The following is a 6,000-nucleotide window of genomic DNA, read 5'->3' on the forward strand; positions in this document are numbered from 1 at the left end:
TGTCACATTTCTCCATGCTGTTAAGGATGGCACTATCTTAGCGATTTCCTAAATGTACCATGTCCTGTGTTTTTCCATGTGAATGGCCATTGTTAAAAAAAAAGTAGAAGTGAAAAAGTACTAAAAGCATGAGTTGAACTTAATGTCCATCTGCATTTTCACATCCAGAAATAAATATTACTTGGAGTTTTTTCCTCCAAGCTTTAGCACAGAGTCCACATTATCCATGCCATTTGGAACTTTGATTTTTCCCCAGTAACAAATTCTGAGATGAACCAAGACTCTGCAATCTTCTTGCTTTGGATTCATTTTCTCATCAAAAGTTTGAAGTATTTTCTGCACACAGGTTTCTATCTACGTCTTTTATCTTCTCACAAATATCTCCAGACATTAATAAAAGAGAGGAATCCTAAGGATATAAACCTACATTGTGTTCTCTCCTCAACTCACTGACTGCACCAGGACAGGTACCAGACTGAGCTAAGGAACACTCTGGTGGAAGTATTTGCTCTGCTGCAGATTTTGATGAGATTCTCAGCAACTCAATGTCTCAGCTCTCTCCTCATGCACCAAGGCAAAATACCTTAATTGTTGGATTGAAAGAAGTCACTAGCAGGAACAGATTGTACACTGCCTGTAAGAAGAGCAAACTTCTACAAGTTATGCCAAAAATTAATTTTCTTAGTCTTTCATGCTTTCTCTGTCATCTTACAGACTCAATCTTTCCTTCTCACAAGAAATCCCTTGGAGGAAAGAGTTGTTGACCACTCCTTTTCCATTCCCTCTTGGTCACTTTTCTTCTACTTATCTACTGCCAATGTTTCTAATGCGAAAACACACTCGAGATTTTGATGTTGAAATAATGGATGTTGCAACAAAATGAATAGCAGATCAAAAATACATTTTCCCACTTCAGTAGGAGCCATGCCTCCCAACACTCTGCTTGCACAGAAGGTTAATGTGCAATCCAGAACTTGGCCATCTCTTGGTTCCTAGGTGAGGAGTCTCAACATGTGCTGACACCAGAGATAAGAGATTTGTGCTAACTGACAAAATTAAGGTATTCCAGCAAATGGAAAACTAAAGGAACCACTTCTAGAAAATATATTCAATAACAAATATGAGAAGTATCAATAGAGACAGTGGCATCCTTTGTACTTGGTGTTATGCTTAAAGAGTTGGCAAAATAGTCAAAATACCTACAAAGATTGATTCATAAGACGTTTAGAATCAAAACAGGATAGTTTGTGCTGCCTGGAAAAGTATCTGTGTTTTAATTAAGGCCACCTCCAAGGTTTAAAGCATCCAATTTAATCCTTGTCTGCACAAGAAAATCTGTGTCATTTAGCCAAGCAACATTTGGACGGTTTTACACAAACTAAAGAGACCTCCACGAACATGCCTCTAACATTCATTAAGTATTTGCTTAAATCAGTCTGGCACATAGCAACCCTTCACTGAGGTACCTTCCTTTCAGCATGTCTCTGCAAGTTTATTAGCTTAGCCTGTCAATTTAAAATCTGACTTCTTAAATGGTGCAGTGTCTCCACAGTTGAAGTCTTGGGAATGACAAAAAGTTATTGCAGGTAGGCAGTTACCCCCCAGACAGCCACTCATGCACATATTCCTTCCCTCCTGAGCAGCAAGAGGAGTTCCTTTTGTCCTTCTCCACGGCAAGAGAGGCTGGAGTACAAATGTGAACAGTCTCTGTAGCAGAGTTGGTAAAGTAGAACTTGTCAGTCACAGCCAACTTCAGTCTCAGAAATGCAGAACTTGCAGTGCCACCACTGCCATGAGACAGAAAACCACAAGAGCTCACCTGCTGCCAAGTGAATTTCAAGCCTCAGAGACCTGTGAGCACTATGGGGTAGTGGCTCTGGACTCCTCCCTGGCCTGCACAACTTCTCCTTGCTCACCCTCTAAAGCACAGAGCAGGCAGCACCAAACCCTGAGGTTCCTGCCCCAGGGGTCTCTAATCCGTGGTGTGAGCAGTGGAAATGCTGATTCACCCCTGAGGGCTGTGATCCAGCTGCAAACATGCAAAGGATCAGGCTGCACAAGGGCTGAGATACAACACACACAACGCATCTTTACAGGAACTTCACCCCTTACTCTACATTTCAGTAACACCATCAGTTACTTAATCTACAATTTAGCATATTTTCACATCTCAGGGAATAAGTTCAGAAGTTCCTACAACAAAATATCAGACATTTAGTATACTTTTAGTCAATTTTTGAATGAAAGAGTACAGTCAGCTTCCTAATTTTCCACCTTTTTTGCTGCTGTGTATTTCTAGTTTTTAAAGAGTTTTCAAACAGAACATTTACACTAATTCTTACACAATGCTGACTCACATGAGAAACATGCTGGAACGTGGCTGAAGGATGCGGTGCATACACAAAGAGAGCTGAACAAATGCTTTTACTCATGCTGCAAAACCCTGCTTGAACAGCACAGACCTTGCCACTGACACTGTACATTAACACAGTAGCTGCAACAGCAAATGCTTTCATCTCCATCAACCACCATATGTTTTGAAAAGAAACCTTAGATAAGAAGACAGTTTATCTGCCTCCCACACTCTAACAGGGATTGAAACAGACTTCACCTCTGTAATACTTTTTGAGAAAGAAAATGCAAATTCATTTCTGCACTTGAAATACGAGAACATACTTTTACTCTGCAAGAGCAAGCAGCATCTCTCCAAAATGAATGGTACCAAAGGAAATTGCTTGATTTGGGGGATACCTGTAGCTGCAGTATCATCTACCAGGCAGATGGAACTCTTTAGGAGTTGACAAACAACAGTCACAGAAAGGAATTATTGTAATCTTGGAAATTTTACTTTTTTCCCTACAGTGGAAGTCCCCTTTTACTTCTCTGCTACAAGATATCAACTCACAGCTGCCACAGTGACAGACTCCGCCGCTGGCTGCTCAGACTGCAGCTGTTCTAAAGGACCTTCAAGGAATGTAACCAAAGAACCATCCTGCCTGTTCTTTTCACCCTGCACCCAGTACCCTGTTCTTTCTCACTGGAAGATCTGAAATCCCCACTTTTACTGTCTGCTCAGACACTTCTAACCTCATCCATGTGATCCTACACCACATGCATGCCCTATATCGACCATTAAAAACTTGAGGTTTCCATCACCTATTGTGAGGAAGCTTATTTTTTGTAGATAAATTTTCAAAATATCAATAATTTATCTTTATTCCCCTTGCCCTGCTGTTTCCAGGCTTTCTGCCACCTAAAGTGCTTCAATCACACCTATTGCTATTTTACATAACTATGAAAATGATCAGACTCACCCATTCTCATAAACTATGGTCACAAAGAAGCTTTTCAGGAACTCTATCCAGTGTTACTCCTGTGCACAATGCAGTATTGATTTGCATCCTCTGGGAATGTGATTAGACAGTAGAAGCCAGGCCACAGGCCCTGAAATCTGCAGTCACACTCTCTTCCAGCAGAACAAATGCCACTTTGCCTGCTGGCATCCTCATCTGAGGCTGGGAGACGAAGGCTCATTAGAGCTGCACTGTTATTTCTTTCCTTCCCTGCTGCAGAAGAGCTCCTAAAACTCTGCAGGAGCTTATCTTAACCCAGAGATGAGGAAAAGCTTATGCAGAAGGCATGCAGTTCTTCACAGACAGTTCTACCAGGGGAGGGCAATTGCTTGTTAATCAAAAGCCTCTTATCTGGAACCACCTGGACATTTAAGCTGTTCTAAAATGAGGCCCAGGAATCCCAGCTGGACTATTTCACATATTTAGAGGTTCTCTAGGGGGTAGCATGGCAGAAACATACTGGCAGGAGGAGGTTGGTACCATCCTTTCCTGGGCACAGCCTGCACTTGGATCAGCTTAAGCTAATCAGAGATACCAAGGAATAGTTTCCTATTAAGATGACATCCACAGGAAAGGAAAAAAAAGCAGATCCTAGCTCATAATGCATGCAAGAATACTTAATATAATTTACAGACTACCAGACTACTCTTTCTAAGGAGAGAGGGGGTTTGATCTTATGTTGAAATACATTTTCCAAGGAAAAACAAAGCATGTTAGCAGAGTGCTGACAACCCTGCCCACCTGCACAATTACTGTCCTGGCACTGAGAGATTTCACCCTCCTTTTGAACAGAAAGCAATGCTCCAAATGCTCTGGACCAAATGGAGAAAACCCTCATTGTTTACAAAACAGCAACAAAGCCAGGTCGTGAGAGTTTATTTTTTTTCTTTGCAAGCATAGGAGTTGTATTTTAATTATATAATGAAGTCCTGTAGGGTCTACTACAGCTGCCCTGCAACAGATATTAAAAACAACTCAGAATACAGCTTGGCAGGAGTGCTATAATAGTATATAGAGTATCAGTGTTCTAATTACTTTCAGCAGCAGTTTTAAGGCTGACACCTGTGACAAAGTGAACAAAGGTGAAACAGCTGTCTGGAAAGGTGGATTCTAAACACGTTTGCTTCCAATACCACATTACAGCAGGGAATTCAGACCTGCTAAGCCCCCCACTGCCAGCAGCACAGGGCTTTTGGTGGCTTATTCAGATCCGTCTGTTTTCTTGCAAGCAAGGGACCACAGAACCTTTATCCTGCCTTGCAAATAACTTTGAGGCAGTCCATTTGCTTCAGTGTGTTCGGCTGCAGCTTTCCCTGTAAGCTTTAACACACACACAAAAAAGGAAAATACCACATGGCAATAATGAGCTGACTAGAAAAGCTGGAGACCAGCCACGAAGAATAATACATATTTGCTAAAAGGAAGAGAGAAGCCTCAGTGCTGCATATAAGTATACACTGAAGAACAAGGGGGAAGAAGAGCACGGGGAGCAGGAGGGGGGAAGAGGGGAAGGGGGAAGAAGCGGTTTTAAAATAAATCTCCCAGTCATAAAGAAAAGAAAGCTTTAATACTTCACGGGTCACACAGAGCTCCAAAAAGCGATGTCTGACCTCGCCCTACAAACGAATCAATGAACGGAGGCAGCGCCAGCAACATCAACACCGATCCTCACATTTCGGGTCAGATTTGCAGAGTTTCAGTCTACCTGTAGGCGGGCTGCTGCTGCTCGTTCACATGCATTTAAACACCGTAAGTAACAGTAATTACGTTATCTCTCATGCCGTGCAGCACAACCCGCTGCAGCTCCTCGGTCTCCCCTCGGGTCAGGTTAACCCCGGAGCCCTCAGCAAGGGGCCGGGTCAGGCCGGGGCAGCCTCCCGCTGTCCCCTCACCCGAGACCCGAACCGGGGCAGCCCCGCACCGGGGGCAGCCCAGCCCCTGCGGCTCAGGAACCGCTGCCTCAGGGCAGGCGGGAAAACAGAATCACACAATCAATTAGGCTGGGAAAGACCTCTGAGATCATCGAGTCCAACCTACGACCGGGCACCACCGTGTACAGAGAGCCCGATACCGCCGCTGAGCCCGACCCGCACCCCCGGGCTGTCCCTCACCCCGGCGCCGGTTCCCCCGCCGGGGCCGCCTCCCCTCACGGCGCCACCACGGCCCGTGTCCCGCGCAGCCCCGCACTCACCGCGGCGGCGGCATCGCCCCTTCGCCCGCCCCGCGCCCGCTGTGGCGGCGCTGGCGCCATGTGACCGCTGCCTCCTCCTCCTTCCCCTCCCCGTTCTCCTCCTCTTCCTCCTCCTCCTCCGCCGCCATGACAGGCGGGGCTGGGGCAGCGGGAGAATATGGCGAGACCTGAGGGGTAGAGCGGAGGGGCTGTGGGGCTGTGTCCTGCATCACTTTTGCCGAGCTGTGAGGGGAGTCAGGAATGCAGGGCTGCGGATGTGCGGCTTTCACTCCCCTCCTCCCCTCAGATTTGCTGTGTATGTCTCTGCTCATCCCACTGGGTTTACACGGTGTCTGGCAGCTCCTTTTCCAGCCTTTTCCAGCTCCTCGAGGTATTTGTTTCGGCCTTTTTGGCCTTAAATGGCCTCATGGAAGTACAGAGTCACAGCATTGTTTGGGTTGGATCTCTGGAGATGCC

At 45.5% G+C, this 6,000-nt stretch overlaps 1 protein-coding gene across 2 annotated transcripts in view; it reads right to left on the reverse strand.

Moving 5' to 3' along the window:
* GALNT11 (polypeptide N-acetylgalactosaminyltransferase 11) overlaps nucleotides 1–5,629 on the reverse strand; it is a 48,004-nt gene extending 42,375 nt beyond the window's left edge. The window contains exon 1 of one of the 2 annotated variants that reach the window (XM_063416197.1): nucleotides 5,545–5,629. The gene's annotated coding sequence lies outside the window, so the exon portion shown is untranslated. Of the gene's footprint in view, nucleotides 1–5,464 lie in introns of both variants that reach the window. The other variant, XM_063416207.1, reaches the window with a different exon arrangement.
* Nucleotides 5,630–6,000: the final 371 nt, after the last annotated feature.

The sequence above is a fragment of the Prinia subflava genome, chromosome 1 (genome assembly GCF_021018805.1).
Source record: "Prinia subflava isolate CZ2003 ecotype Zambia chromosome 1, Cam_Psub_1.2, whole genome shotgun sequence".
In the NCBI taxonomy this organism is placed as follows: Eukaryota; Metazoa; Chordata; class Aves; order Passeriformes; family Cisticolidae; genus Prinia; species Prinia subflava.